The following is a 16,086-nucleotide window of genomic DNA, read 5'->3' on the forward strand; positions in this document are numbered from 1 at the left end:
ACCTAACTAACCTAAGGACAGCACACAACACCCAGCCATCACGAGGCAGAGAAAATCCCTGACACCCCCCCCCCCCCCCCCCCCAGCATGACAAGACTTCTTTCTCTGTCAAGAAGGCTATCGCCTGATACTTACGTGACGGTATGCCAGATCTATCTACACTTGTGCAACGGCATATGATATCACCAACGATAGACTAGTTTACGTTGCATAAAAGCACAGTCTTAATGATTCAGCGACCCTCTTCACAACGATAGATCATTACAGAAGAAGGTATAGAGCCGTTTCACCCCCTTTTACTGCTAGTGGTTGTACTGATCAAAATGGACAATAGGGTTACATGGTATGAAATAAGGCACGAAAGTGACCAGTGACTTCTATTTCAATAAGGATAATGACAGTCGTAAGCAGGAATGGCTAGAGGGCAAATGTAGGGATTTAGAAGCATATATCACTAGGGGAAACATACAGGGTGTTTAAAAAATGACCGGTATATTTGAAACGGCAATAAAAACTAAACGAGCAGCGATAGAAATACACCGTTTGTTGCAATATGCTTGGGACAAACTTTCGAAATTACAGTAGTTACAATTTTCAACAACAGATGGCGCTGCGGTCTGGGAAACTCTATAGTACGATATTTTCCACATATCCACCATGCGTAGCAATAATATGGCGTAGTCTCTGAATGAAATTACCCGAAACCTTTGACAACGTGTCTGGCGGAATGGCTTCACATGCAGATGAGATGTACTGCTTCAGCTGTTCAATTGTTTCTGGATTCTGGCGGTACACCTGGTCTTTCAAGTGTCCCCACAGAAAGAAGTCACAGGGGTTCATGTCTGGCGAATAGGTAGGCCAATCCACGCCGCCTCCTGTATGTTTCGGATAGCCCAAAGCAATCACACGATCATCGAAATATTCTTTCAGGAAATTAAAGACGTCGGCCGTGCGATGTGGCCGGGCACCATCTTGCATAAATCACGAGGTGTTCGCAGTGTCGTCTAAGGCAGTTTGTACCGCCACAAATTCACGAAGAATGTCCAGATAGCGTGATGCAGTAATCGTTTCGGATCTGAAAAATGGGCCAATGATTCCTTTGGAAGAAATGGCGGCCCAGACCAGTACTTTTTGAGGATGCAGGGACGATGGGACTGCAACATGGGGCTTTTCGGTTCCCCATATGCGCCAGTTCTGTTTATTGACGAAGCCGTCCAGGTAAAAATAAGCTTCGTCAGTAAGCCAAATGCTGCCCACATGCATATCGCCATCAATCCTGTGCACTATATCGTTAGCGAATGTCTCTCGTGCAGCAATGGTAGCGGCGCTGAGGGGTTGCCGCGTTTGAATTTTGTATGGATAGAGGTGTAAACTCTGGCGCATGAGACGATACGTGGACGTTGGCGTCATTTGGACCGCAGCTGCAACACGGCGAACGGAAACCCGAGGCCGCTGTTGGATCACCTGCTGCACTAGCTGCGCGTTGCCCTCTGTGGTTGCCGTACGCGGTCGCCCTACCTTTCCAGCACGTTCATCCGTCACGTTCCCAGTCCGTTGAAATTTCTCAAACAGATCCTTTATTGTATCGCTTTTCGGTCCTGTGGTTACATTAAACCTCCGTTGAAAACTTCGTCTTGTTGCAACAACACTGTGTTCTAGGCGGTGGAATTCCAACACCAGAAAAATCCTCTGTTCTAAGGAATACACCATGTTGTCCACAGCACACTTGCACGTTGTGAACAGCACACGCTTACAGCAGAAAGACGACGTACAGAATGGCGCACCCACAGACTGCGTTGTCTTCTATATCTTTCACATCACTTGCAGCGCCATCTGTTGTTGAACATTGTAACTACTGTAATTTCGAAAGTTTGTCCGCCTGAAAATGTTCTGTTGTCCCAAGCATATTGCAACAAACGGTGTATTTCTATCGCTACTCGTTTAGTTTTTATTGCCGTTTCAAATATACCGGTCATTTTTGAAACACCCTGTAGATGCTGCCTATAGGAAAATTAAAGAGACCTTTGGAGAAAAGAGAATCGCCTGTATGAATATCAAGAGCTAAGACGGAAAACCAGTTCTAAGCGAAGAAGGGAAAGCAGAAAGGTGGAAAGAGGACATAGAGGGTCTATACAAGAGAGACGTACTTGAGGGCAATATTATGGAACAGAAAGAGTAAAAAAATGGTTCAAATGGCTCTGAGCACTATGGGACTCAACTGCTGTGGTCATTAGTCCCCTAGAACTTAGAACTACTGAAACCTAACTATCCTAAGGACATCACACACATCCATGCCCGAGGCAGGATTCGAACCTGCGACCGTAGCAGTCGCACGGTTCCGGACTGCGCGCCTAGAACCGCACAGAAAGAGTACATAGATGAAGATGAGATGGGAGCTATGATACTGCGTGGAGAATTTGACAGATCACTGAAAAATCTAAGTCGGAACAAGGTCCCAGGAGTCGGTAACATTCCGTTAGAGCTACTGATAGCCATGGGAGAGCCAGCCATGACAAAACTCTTCCATGTGGTGAGCAAGATATATAAGACAGGCGAAATACCCTTAGACTTCAATAAGAATATAATAATTCTAAATACAAAGGAAGCAGGCGTTAACAGCTGTGAAAATTAAAGAAGTATCGGTTTAATAAGTCGTGGTTGCAAAATACAGGGTGATTATAATTAAAGTTAAATTTTCAAAACTCTGTAGAAATAACACCACTGGTCAGAATGACGTCAAATTGCAACGAAATATTTTCGGAGAAGGGGGAAAACGTATGTTGGAAGAAAAAAAGTAGTGCGAAAATTGATCAGTAGATGGCGCTGTATGTGTCAGAATACGTAATTGAAAACACCTATCATGAGCACGACCCATTGAGGCTGGTATGTACGAGGGTTGGAACTTAAATAGTGGCAACTATTTATTCACAACCTATACAAAAGAGTTACATGTTAGCACCTGTTACTATCCTTCAAAGTAGTCACCAGCGTTGTGTAGAACCCGTTACCAGGGATGTGGAAGACGTAGTATACCGTTAGCAGAACCTGTTCTGTTAATGGTGCGAATGGAGCGGTCTGCTGCGTGTCGAATCTCTGGAACAGTTCTGAAGAGAATGCCACGAAATGGTTCCTTCGTCTTCGGAATCAAATCAAAGTCACAAAGACTTAAGTCCGGGGAGTATGGTGGATGGTACAGTACTTCCCATTCCCATCGACCGAACAGAGCAGCCACAGCCTGCGCTATGCACCCGTGTATTGTCGCACAGAAAGTGTCCCCACTTCTTCCGCAAAGCTGGTCGCAGGTTTTGATTTTATCCACACTGGATGAGAGGTCTTGGTTGTGAATGTCAATGTTAAAAAATATATCGGCTCAACCACTTGTTTATAGTGTAAGACACTAAGATTAACGCGTTTCGGAAGTCAAGCTTGCATCATCAGAATAGTAGAAAGTAAAAGAACCTGTTAAAACTCGCTAAAATGGAACATGCACCAGGCACAATAAAATTGATAATAAGATTAAAACATCGTGGCTACTTCCTTTGTTGCAGCCGTGTCTTCCAACGTGCATCTCCACATAGTCGTAGAAATATATAAAAAAAAAAGTTTGACGACTATGTGGAGACGCCCCTTGGAAGACACGGCTGCAACAAAGGAAGTAGCCACAATGTTTTAATTTTATTATCAATTTTATTGTGCCTGGTGCATATTCCATTTTAGCGAGTTTTAACAAAAAAATGGTTCAAATGGCTCTGAGCACTATGGGACTCAACTGCTGAGGTCATTAGTCCCCTAGAACTTAGAACTACTTAAACCTAACTAACCTAAGGACATCACAAACATCCATGCCAGAGGCAGGATTCGAACCTGCGACCGTAGCGGTCTTGCGGTTCCAGACTGCAGCGCCTTTAACCGTACGGCCAGCGAGTTTTAACAGGTTCTTTTACTTTTTATTATTCTGATGATGGAAGTTTGACTTCCGAAACGCGTCAATCTTAGTGTCTTACACTATAAACAAGTGGTTGAGCCGATATATTTTTTTACACTGATCGCAGGAGATACTCTAAAAACGAACAGTAATACTGGGCTTTGACGGTCTGCTGTGGAGGAACGTAATGCGTTAGGATAACACCATCACCGTCGTACACGAGAATCACCATGACTTTAAGACCGCTCCATTCGCACCATCAACAGAACAAGTTCTGCTAACGATATTCTACGCCTTCCGCATCGCTGGCAACGGGTTCTACACAACGCTGGTGATTACTTTGAAGGACAGTAACAGGTGCAAACACATAACTCTTTTGTGTCGGTTGTGAATAAATAGTTGCCACTATTTAAGTTCCAGCCCTCGTACACGCCAGATACATAGCTTTTCCTCCTTTCGTGTCCGCGACGTTCGCCATGACTGTCTCAATGCAAAATAGCGCTCTGCTTGTAAAGCTGTATAACAAGAATGATGACTGTGCACACGTCGCGCTGCAGAAGTTCCGGACACTGAAGGGTTTGAGAAAAGGCGTTCGTCCGATAACTGCAGTGGGTCTGGAGAAAATGATTCAGAAATTCGAAAAGACGTGTTATTTTGGTGTGCAACCTAGCAGAGGGAGGATACGAATTGATTCGACGTTAGTGAATGCAGTGGCCACAGTAATGCCGGGGGAGACGAGTGATGGTGCGCAAACGTGTAGTGCACGGAGAATTGCCCGAACATTCGACATACCCCTGAGCACGGTGCGTAAAATCCTACGAAACATCGTTCTTTGCTATCCGTTCAAAATTACCCCCATGTGCACGAGTTGCTTCCTGTTGACATGCCAGCAAGAGAGGCCTTTGCTCGCATGGAAGTGTACAACGATTGGCTGTGGAAGATTTTGTGGACAGACGAAGCCTACTTCCATCTAACAGGATATGTCAATACACAGAATTGTCGAATATGAGGCACGGAAAATCCACACGCAAATCAACCAGTACCACTTGACCCTGAAAAAGCCACTGTGTGGTACGGGTTTACGGCATCATTTATCATAGGGCCATATTTTTTCGAAGATACAGGTACTTCCGTTCCTGTTACCTGTACCGTCACTGGTAAGCGCTATGAGTGAGCACGTGTGGATGGGATCATTTTTATGCAAGATGGCGCACCTCCGCACATTGCATATCCAGTTAAGCAGCTGCTGAAGCGCCATTTTGGAAATGCTAGAATTATCAGCCGCCTTGTCTCTACAGCCTGGTCGTCCCGGTCACCTGGTCTTAATCCGTGTGGCTGTCTGTAAGACATTGTGTTCAGTGTTCCGATTACAAACTTAGCTGCATTGAAGACACGCATCGTGCAACACATTCTGAACGTGACCCCGGAAACACTTCGATCAGTTGTGGAACATGCTTTTTCTCGATTTCAACTTGTTGCAGAAAACAGTGGACAGCATATTGAACATGTTTTGCGACAGTCACACGGAAATTAATAATCCGATCTGATTTTGATTGATGTTTTTTATGCGGTTTTTGGCCTCAGGTCCATTAAAAACCGATTTTTCCCACCCGATGTGATATGACCTTGCCGTGGTGGATGGGCTTACGTAACTAACAGTATCACACCTGTATACCCATGCACACTGAGTAGTACAGTTTGTTTAAAGTCAAACGTACATCTTCGGCATTCTTATATGATTCATTTGTCATTCGTAGTCGTGAACTCATAAATGATGATGCTTACAGCGCCATCTATTGCTACATTTTGTAACTATTTATTTTTCTTCTGCCATACGTTTTCCCCCTTCTCCGATAATATTCCATTGCAATTTCACGTCAGTCTGACCAATGGTGTTATTTCTACAGCGGTTTGAATGTTTAATTATAATCACCCTGTCCTAACACTAATTCTTTACAGAAGAATGGAAAAATTAGTAGAAGCTGATCTCGGGGGAGATCAGTTTAGATTCCAGAGAAATGTACGACCATGCGAAGCAATACTGACACAGCGACTTCTCATAGAAGACAGGTTAAGGAAAGGCAAGCCTACGTTTATAGCATTTGTAGAATAAGAGAACGCTTTTGACAATGTTGACCGGAATACTCTATTTCAGATTCTAAAGGTGGCAGTGGTAAATACAGGGCACGAAAGGCTATTTACAACTTTTACAGAAACCAGATGGCACTTATAAGAGTCGAGGGGCATGAAAGGAAAGCAGTGGTTGAGAAGGGAGGGAGAGGCAGGGTTGTAGCCTATCCCCGATGTCATTCAATCTGTATAATAAGCAAGCAGTAAAGAAAACACAAACAAAAAACTGGAGTAGGAATTAAAATCCACGGAGAAGAAATAAAAACTTGAGGTTTGCTGATGAGATTGTAATTCTGTCAAAGCAAAGGACTTGGAAGAGCAGTTGAACGACATGGGCAGTGTCTTGAAAGAAAGATATAAGATGAATATCAACAAAAGCAAAACGAGGGTAATGGAATGTAGTCGAATTAAATCAGGTGAGGCTGAAGGGCTGGCTCTGAGCACTATGGTACTTAACATCTGAGGTTATCAGCCCCCTAGAACTTAGAACTACTTAAACCTAACTAACCTAAGGACATCACACACATCCATGCCCGAGGCAGGATTCGAACCTGCGACCGTAACGGTCGCGCGGTTCCAGGCTATAGCGCCTAGAACCGCTCGGCCACTCTGGCCGGCTGCTGAGGGGAATAGATTAGGAAATGAGACACTTAAAGTAGTAGATGAGTATTGCTATTTGGGCAGCAAAATATCTGAGGATGGCTCAGGTAGAGAGGATATAAAATGTAGACTGGCGATGGCAAGGAAAGCGCTTCTGAAGAAGAGAAATTTGTTAACAAAGAGCACAGATTTAAGTGTCAGGAAGTCTTTTCTGAAATTATTTGTATGGAGTTTAGTTATGTATGGATGTGAAACATGGACGATAAGCAGTTTAGACAAGAAGAGGATAGAAGCTTTTGAAATGTGGTGCTACAGAAGAATGCTGAAGATTAACTAATGAGGAGGTACTGAATAGAATTGGGGAGAAGAGGAATTTGTGGCACAACTTGACTAGAAGACGGGACCGGTTGGTAGAACACGTTCTTAGGCATCAATGGATCACCAATTTAGTACTGGAGGGAAGCGTAGAGGGTAAAAATCGTAGAGGGAGACCAAGAGATGAATACACTAAACAGATTCAGAAGGATGTAGGTTGCAGTTGTTATTTGCAGATGAAGAGGCTCGCACAGGATAGAGTAGAATGGAGAGTTGCATCGAACCAGTCTTTGGACTGAAGACCACAACAACAACATGCTGCCCCCACATTGCAGATAGCACTAAATAGTTAAAAAGCGACTAAATAGTGCAGAACTATAGTATATAGTATTTAAACAAACCATTCCACATTTCACACACAAATACTGTCAGATGTGGCTAAACAAAAACAGATTATTGATTTACTTGTGGAGATGTCTGTAAATTCAATTTTTTTACTCAGAAAACTTCGAAATACGATATATTGCCAACTAGACTATCCGTCTGCGATGCCTACAAGGTCAACACGCATATGCTTAGGAACTTACTGCACAGAAGAAAATCAAGCGAACGAAGCCAATAATATCCTTTCAAACTGTTCATAGTATCTGATTACACCATTTTAGGCCCCTAGGATACATAAAGCAAACTAGCACTGGCGATGGCGTGAATATGTCAGCTGTCATGCTGGTAATATACAATTTCCAAAAGCACTGGACGAGAATAATGTTTTGCCTCTCCCCTCCCCCCCCCCCCCTTCCAAAATTGAAATGGGTCTTAAGAAGGGTTGAAAACTGTGACTGATTTATTTCCAAGAATGAAATGTGGTTTAACGAATTGAGAAATGTAACTGAACGATAATGTAGTTGGGCTAAATATACAGGGTGTTACAAAAAGGTACGGCCAAACTTTCAGGAAACATTCCTCACACACAAAGAAAGAAAATATGTTATGTGGACATGTGTCCGGGAACGCTTACTTTCCATGTTAGAGCTTATTTTATTACTTCTCTTCAAATCACATTAATCATGGAATGGAAACACACAGCAACAGAACGTACCAGCGTGACTTCAAACACTTTGTTACAGGAAATGTTCAAAATGTCCTCCGTTAGCGAGGATACATGCATCCACCCTCCGTCGCATGGAATCCCTGATGCGCTGATGCAGCCCTGGAGAATGGCGTATTGTATCACAGCCGTCCACAATACGAGCACGAAGAGTCTCTACATTTGGTACCGGGGTTGCGTAGACAAGAGCTTTCAAATGTCCCCATAAATGAAAGTCACGAGGGTTGAGGTCAGGAGAGCTTGGAGGCCATGGAATTGGTCCGCTTCTACCAATCCATCGGTCACCGAATCTGTTGTTGAGAAGCGTACGAACACTTCGACTGAAATGTGCAGGAGCTCCATCGTGCATGAACCACATGTTGTGCCTTACTTGTAAAGGCACATGTTCTAGCAGCACAGGTAGAGTATCCCGTATGAAATCATGATAACGTGCTCCATTGAGCGTAGGTGGAAGAACATGGGGCCCAATCAAGACATCACCAAAAAACGCCTGCCCTAACGTTCACAGAAAATCTGTGTTGAGGACGTGATTGCACAATTGCGTGCGGATTCTCGTCAGCCCACACATGTTGATTGTGAAAATTTACAATTTGATCACGTTGGAATGAAGACTCATCCGTAAAGAGAACATTTGCACTGAAATGAGGATTGACACATTGTTGGATGAACCATTCGCAGAAGTGTACCCGTGGAGGCCAATCAGCTGCTGATAGTGCCTGCACACGCTGTACATGGTACGGAAACAACTGGTTCTCCCGTCGCACTCTCCATACAGTGACGTGGTCAACGTTACCTTGTACAGCAGCAACTTCTCTGACGCTGACATTAGGGTTATCGTCAACTGCACGAAGAATTGCCTCGTCCATTGCAGGTGTCCTCGTCGTTCTAGGTCTTCCCCAGTCGCGAGTCATAGGCTGGAATGTTCCATGCTCCCTAAGACGCCGATCAATTGCTTCGAACGTCTTCCTGTCGGGACACCTTCGTTCTGGAAATCTGTCTCGATACAAACTTACCGCGCCACGGCTATTTCCCCGTGCTAATCCATACATCAAATGGGCATCTGCCAACTCCGCATTTGTAAACATTGCACTGACTTCAAAACCACGTTCGTGATGAACACTAACCTGTTGATGCTACGTACTGATGTGCTTGATGCTAGTACTGTAGAGCAATGAGTCGCATGTCAACACAAGCACCGAAGTCAACATTACCTTCCTTCAATTGGGCCAACTGGCGGTGACTCGAGGAAGTACAGTACATACTGACGAAACTAAAATGAGCTCTAACATGGAAATTAAGCGTTTCCGGACACATGTCCACATAATACCTTTTCTTTATTTGTGTGTGAGGAATGTTTCCTGAAAGTTTGGCCGTATCTTTTTGCAACGCCCTGTATACCGGTTTAAATTTTGCGTACTTTTCCTGATCAAATGTTCCTCCATCGCTAGTCTGGTTTTCGGTAATCTCCGGAAGGCGGTTTCCGTCAACATCATTTCTTTTCCCCATCCTCTCCGAACTAAGTTAATACTACGTCTCTTAGAAGATTACAGCTGGGATTATGCTTAACATAAGTCTAAACGATAACTATACTGCTGTTGAGGAGTGGCTGCGTCATCTAGTGTGTGAGCGCACCATACACAGTTCATTCAATTCTGTGCAGGGCAGGATTAAAGGGATCTGACTAATGGGAACACTGCGAGGAATGAATGCTTGAATATACAGGGTGTCCCAAAAAGAATGACCCGATTTTGAATAGAATTATTTATTAGGAAGAAGGGTTTAACACCAACAAATTGCATACTAAATTACTCATAAGAGACAGAAGTTTATAAGCACCCGTCATAAATGTTCAATATGTCCTCCATTGGCTGCACCGACGACATCTAGCCGATAGCCGAATTCATCCCAAACTGAGCGTAAGGTGTCTTCTGTCACTGAAGCTACAGCAGCTGATATTCTGGTTTTCAGTTCATCAATGTCACGAGGTAAGGGAAGAACGTAAACACATTGTTTAACATATCCCCACAGGAAGAAATCACATGGTGTTAGGTCAGGGGACCTAGGAGGCCAAGAGAGTAAAGCCTGGTCTCGCGGTCGTGTACGTCCTATCCAATGTTGAGGCACGTTTTCCAGTGCGGTGGTGCTCCATCTTACTGATAGATGACATCGTAAGCGCCAAGTTGTGGGAATAACCAGTTCCGTAGCATTGCAAAATATGATTGTCCTGTTACGGTTTCTTCCTCAAAAAAGTAGGGTCCATAAACCTTGCTTTACGAAACAGGACAAAAAACATTCACTTTTGGTGAATCAAGTCCGTGTTCAATTGTTTCATGAGGATTTTCGAGCCCCCATATACGCACATTATGACGGTGAACCTTACCGCTAATATGGAAAGTTGCGTCATCGGTGAATATCAACCGTCATCTTCCATGTCCTCTAGAATAGCATTGATAAAGTCCACTCGCTTAACTTTGTCAGTATCTCGAAGAGCTTGTACCAGTTGTAATCGGTATTTTTTCTGAAACTCTGAACATCTAGCGCTGTTTCAGTTACCTAGTGACATTTGTCTCAATATTATTACAAGTTACAATCAGGTCATTCTTTTTGGGAGACCCTGTAAATGCAGATCCTACCCAAGTCTGCAGGTTACACTGTAATGTTTGACCACGAACTACACCTGTGTAATGTCAGTCGTGGTCAGAACAATGTTCTGTGTAGTTCTGAGTACATTATGTAGGAGCTAAGTAAATTCGAACGTGGGTGAATTGTTGGTGCTCGTCTGCGGGTCCTTCCGTAACCAACGGAGCAGAAGTGTTTGGTGTTTCAAGAGGCATACTGCATACAGGGAAATTGGAAAAACACCACCCCCTAAGTAACAACGCGGACGAATGTGTGTGTTGAGTGTTCATGACAGACAGCAATTTAAGAGGTTTATGACGAAATATAAGAGGACGACAGCTGCAAAAATCACTTCAAAAATGAAGGCCGCACTCGCGAACCCTGTCAGCAGCAAAACAACGCGAAGGCAGCTCCATAAGCAGGGGATTACATGGTGAGATGGAATTCTTAAATCACTCACCAGTGATGCAAATGCCCGTAATAGGAAAAAGTGGTGCCGAATCCATAAAATCTGAACTATGGGGCAATAGAAGAAAGTCCTTAGGTAGGATAAGTCTTGTTTCAGACTCTTTCGAACTTCTGCTGGAGTTTAAGTCCCAAGAGTGAAACATGAAAGGGACTCGGTGATGTTTTATGCGACCATATCATGGTGTTCCATAGGCCCCGTGGTTACTCTGCAAGGTCGTATTATTGCCAAGGAATATGTGACTGTTTTGGCTGATGAGGTTCATCCCCTTGGTACGACATTTGTTCCACAGAGGTGATACTATGTTCTGAGACGTTAGGGCCCCTGTTCACACTGCTCGCATCTTCCAGCACTGGTTCTGTGATCAACCAGATGAATTATCACCTCTCCTTGGCCAATATTATTGAGCTTTTTGGGTCTACTTAGAGCATAGAATGTGTGAACACTATTCATCTCCATCATCGTTATTTTAACTTGGTACTATTTCCTGGAAGAATGGTATGAGCTGTCCTTAAAAATCATACAGGATCTGTATTTATCCATTACGAAACGATTGGTAGCTGTTTGGAATGCCAACGGGTTTCCTACGCCGTATTAGGCATGGTAATGTGTTGCGATTTTGTATTTCCATACTTTTCTCCACTCCCTGTAACGCCATCAATATCAATTAAGCGTGGCGAGAAGGAAACATGTAAAACTGGATGTCTGAAAATTGGTTTACATGCTGATAAAATTTTGAAATACAAAACACGTTATAGATCTTCTCGAGAATTTAATTCCAGCAACATTTGCTCTGCCTGTAGTAACTAATTCTGCTGATGAAATCGTCAGATAATTAGCTTACTTTTAACACTTTCATTCATTTATATCATATGGAATAATATTCTCAGCCAATTTCAAACTTAGGCACTAAGTCTTCATTACCCAAAAGTATTGTGTAAAGCTATAAACTGTTCTCTCAAGTGACCCTCGTGCTGGCAACTGTTTGAAGAATTCTGTGAACCAACAAAAGACTCGCAAATCATTTGCCCTTGTAAGACGTTTATTATTAATACTCCCAGAATTTAAAAACAATAGTAGCAAAAATGACCTCTACTATTCGTTAAATAACTTCTCACTTGTGCAGAAGAGAACAAAGAATGGAGCCATAAGGATCTTTGGCAACTGCTCCATTGTGAATATGTGTTAGATCCTGTAACGAAATCCAAAAATATATTATGATTAATGCAAAACTAATCATATAGATGGACAGCATGTAGCAATATTTTCACTGAAGATATTATCGTGTTTATATACCAAGTGACACATTATATATCATTAGGAGAAATTACAAGTATGACCCATGGAACATGCAAGTAATTGAAACAACGTAAAGTATCCAGTTGTGATACATAGAGGCAGATCGAAACGAAAATCAGTTTATGTGCTCCAGTAAGGCAACTCAACTCCAGAATAGGCTAACATGTAGTTTCAGTAAGCAAAACTGGCACAGTCGAGCAAGGAACGCAGCAGGAATGAACCGTTAAGACCTTCATCTGCACTGCAGTGCAAAGCTCTCATTCCACACCAAGTAAATTTGCATCCCGCGACGGACACGTAGAGAATAGCTTTCACGACTTGCTAGTGCAGGGGAAATCTGCAAAGGTACAGAGAGGCGATGAAATGAGAACGTCCAGTGCTCGATCGATGTTTTGGAAGGAGGTTTACCCCACCAAGGGGGGAACTGTCCTTGCATGCGCGACAGGTGATGCAAGAAATTTCAAAAGATACAGAAGAAAAGTTAAGTTCTACAACGCATCGAGGATATATACAGGGTTATTACAAATGATTGAAGCGATTTCACAGCTCTACAATAACTTTATTATTTGAGATATTTTCACAATGCTTTGCACACACATACAAAAACTCAAAAAGTTTTTTTAGGCATTCACAAATGTTCGATATGTGCCCCTTTAGTGATTCGGCAGACATCAAGCCGATAATCAAGTTCCTCCCACACTCGGCGCAGCATGTCCCCATCAATGAGTTCGAAAGCATCGTTGATGCGAGCTCGCAGTTCTGGCACGTTTCTTGGTAGAGGAGGTTTAAACACTGAATCTTTCACATAACCCCACAGAAAGAAATCGCATGGGGTTAAGTCGGGAGAGCGTGGAGGCCATGACATGAATTGTTGATCATGATCTCCACCACGACCGATCCATCGGTTTTCCAATCTCCTGTTTAAGAAATGCCGAACATCATGATGGAAGTGCGGTGGAACACCATCCTGTTGAAAGATGAAGTCGGCGCTGTCGGTCTCCAGTTGTGGCATGAGCCAATTTTCCAGCATGTCCAGATACACGTGTCCTGTAACGTTTTTTTCGCAGAACACGTTAACTTTTGGTGAATTGCGAATTTTCTGCACGAATGCGTGAGGATTCTCTACCGCCCAGTTTCGCACATTGTGTCTGTTCACTTCACCATTAAGAAAAAATGTTGCTTCATCACTGAAAACAAGTTTCGCACTGAACGCATCCTCTTCCATGAGCTATTGCAACCGCGCCGAAAATTCAAAGCGTTTGACTTTGTCATCAGGTGTCAGGGCTTGTAGCAATTGTAAACGGTAAGGCTTCTGCTTTAGCCTTTTCCGTAAGATTTTCCAAACCGTCGGCTGTGGTACGTTTAGCTCCCTGCTTGCTTTATTCGTCGACTTCCGCGGGCTACGCGTGAAACTTGCCCACACGCGTTCAACCGTTTCTTCTCTCACTGCAGGCCAACCCGTTGATTTCCCCTTACAGAGGCATCCAGAAGCTTTAAACTGCGCATACCATCGCCGAATGGAGTTAGCAGTTGGTGGATCTTTGTTGAACTTCGTCCTGAAGTGTCGTTGCACTGTTATGACTGACTGATGTGAGTGCATTTCAAGCACGACATACGCTTTCTCGGCTCCTGTCGCCATTTTGTCTCACTGCGCTCTCGAGCGCTCTGGCGGCAGAAACCTGAAGTGCGGCTTCAGCCGAACAAAACTTTATGAGTTTTTCTACGTATCTGTTGTGTGTCGTGACCATATGTCAATGAAAGGAGCTACAGTGAATTTATGAAATCGCTTCAATCAATTGTAATAGCCCTGTACAATACATGTAACGTATCAAACAGAAAATTACACGAGAAATCAATGTTACGTTTCATTTGAGCATAGCTTAATTTATTCTCGGCTTATGACTGATGTTTCTTGTTTACAGATGATGTGAAAGCTGACGACATTAACACAAGCCTACTGCAATGAGATCGTACTGATACCAGGGGAAAGGAGCATCCGCGCTACTGCAAAGGATTTAAACCAACGCCAACCAGACAGTCCACCCATTACCCACAGTGCGGATGTGAAACTTTTCACGATATTACATGAAGCCGGCTCCGTCGCAAACAAACTGAAAGTTGGGTGATCGCAAATGGCTACAGATGAAGCAACGTCAACCGCATCGCATCGTTCAGTAACAGTCCAGAGCTGAGTGATCGCCGCGTCTCGCAGGAAAATATGGTCGGCCTTACATTTAGGCCTCACATAAATGGCACCCTAACAAAATGCAAATGTTGCATCTCATCGAGGATGATCCAGGTCGAGCCGGTCGGAGTGGCCGTGCGGTTCTAGGCGCTACAGTCTGGAGCCGCGAGACCTCTACGGTCGCAGGTTCGAATCCTGCCTCGGGCATGGATGTGTGTGATGTCCTTAGGTTAGTTAGGTTTAAGTAGTTCTAAGTTCTACGGGACTGATGACCTCAGAAGTTGAGTCCGATAGTACTCAAAGGTCGTCTGGTTAAATCTGAAGCAAGCAAGAGGGACCAAAACCGTCGTTTTCTCTTACGGATGAAACTCATTTATTTGTGGATTAGTAGTTAAGTAAACAGGGTTATAACGCACAGGCAGCAATGTCTAAACGTGAAAAAGAAAGTCATTGCTCGCAATGGGATACTTAAGAAGCTGATTGGCAGCAGCTGTGGAGCCAATCCGCACCTCCTAAGGACTTCTGCACATGCGCTTTGTGTATCAGCCGCTGAGTATGCTACTCCTATGTGGAACGCTTCAGCTCATGGTAAGCAAGTCGATTTTGCGGTCAACGATACTGCAAGGATCATCTCAGGACGCTTGAAGCCAACACCAGTGCAGAAATGGTATCCGATTGTTGGAATAGCCCCACTCAATATCCGGAGGGCCACTGCTGCAGACAATGAGAGAACAAAGCAGGAGAATGACCGCCGACATCGTCTGTATGGTCATCAGGCAGTAAGATCGCGCCTTAAATCCTGCAAGAGTTTCCTTGCTAGGACTGCGCCAGTGGAGGGAGCACCAGAGGCAGTTAGTCTTGCAACATGGGAGAGCTCACTACCCGTATACTTATCACCAAAAGAACTAGCTCGCGGCGCAAACCTACAGTACCCTGTATGGAGGTCCCTCAACCGCCTAAGAGTGGGCGCCCCCCGATGCAAGACCAACCTTAAGCCGTCGGCACACGGACCGTGCATCCGAACGTTGAGCGTTGAGCGTGCCGAGTTTCTGACGTAATAGCGTGGAATAGCACGTTCGGGAGTCTTTATGAACGCGCAGAGCAATATCTGGCATGTTAGATATTCTGAGCGTGCGTCTGAGCGTTGACTAATGAGATGGCACAACGCCACCTACGTCACACGCACGCCGTCTCCCTTCAGTACAGAGTTGTGAGGCGCCATATTGGCATTCATTTCAAGCCTAAATGTATATTTGCCGTTTCTGAGCACCAGCAAATTGAGAATCACTGGAAAACCCGTTGTTAACTGTGTGATTCGTTCCAATACAATAATGAGAAACATCATATTCGTGGCAAAAGACTTATTGTAACTTGCGTATTATGAGAGTAGGCTACTTGAAGGCAGCGACACACTGGAGATCCACCCAAAACGCATTGTT

The 16,086-nt window shown here is 44.0% G+C and overlaps 1 protein-coding gene across 1 annotated transcript in view; it reads right to left on the minus strand.

The window, feature by feature from the left end:
• Window positions 1-16,086, minus strand: part of LOC126248128 (glyoxylate/hydroxypyruvate reductase A-like) — a 539,820-nt gene that overhangs the window by 278,541 nt on the left and 245,193 nt on the right. The gene's annotated exons all lie outside the window — the stretch shown is intronic.

Source organism: Schistocerca nitens, chromosome 3 (genome assembly GCF_023898315.1).
Source record: "Schistocerca nitens isolate TAMUIC-IGC-003100 chromosome 3, iqSchNite1.1, whole genome shotgun sequence".
Classification (NCBI taxonomy): domain Eukaryota; kingdom Metazoa; phylum Arthropoda; class Insecta; order Orthoptera; family Acrididae; genus Schistocerca; species Schistocerca nitens.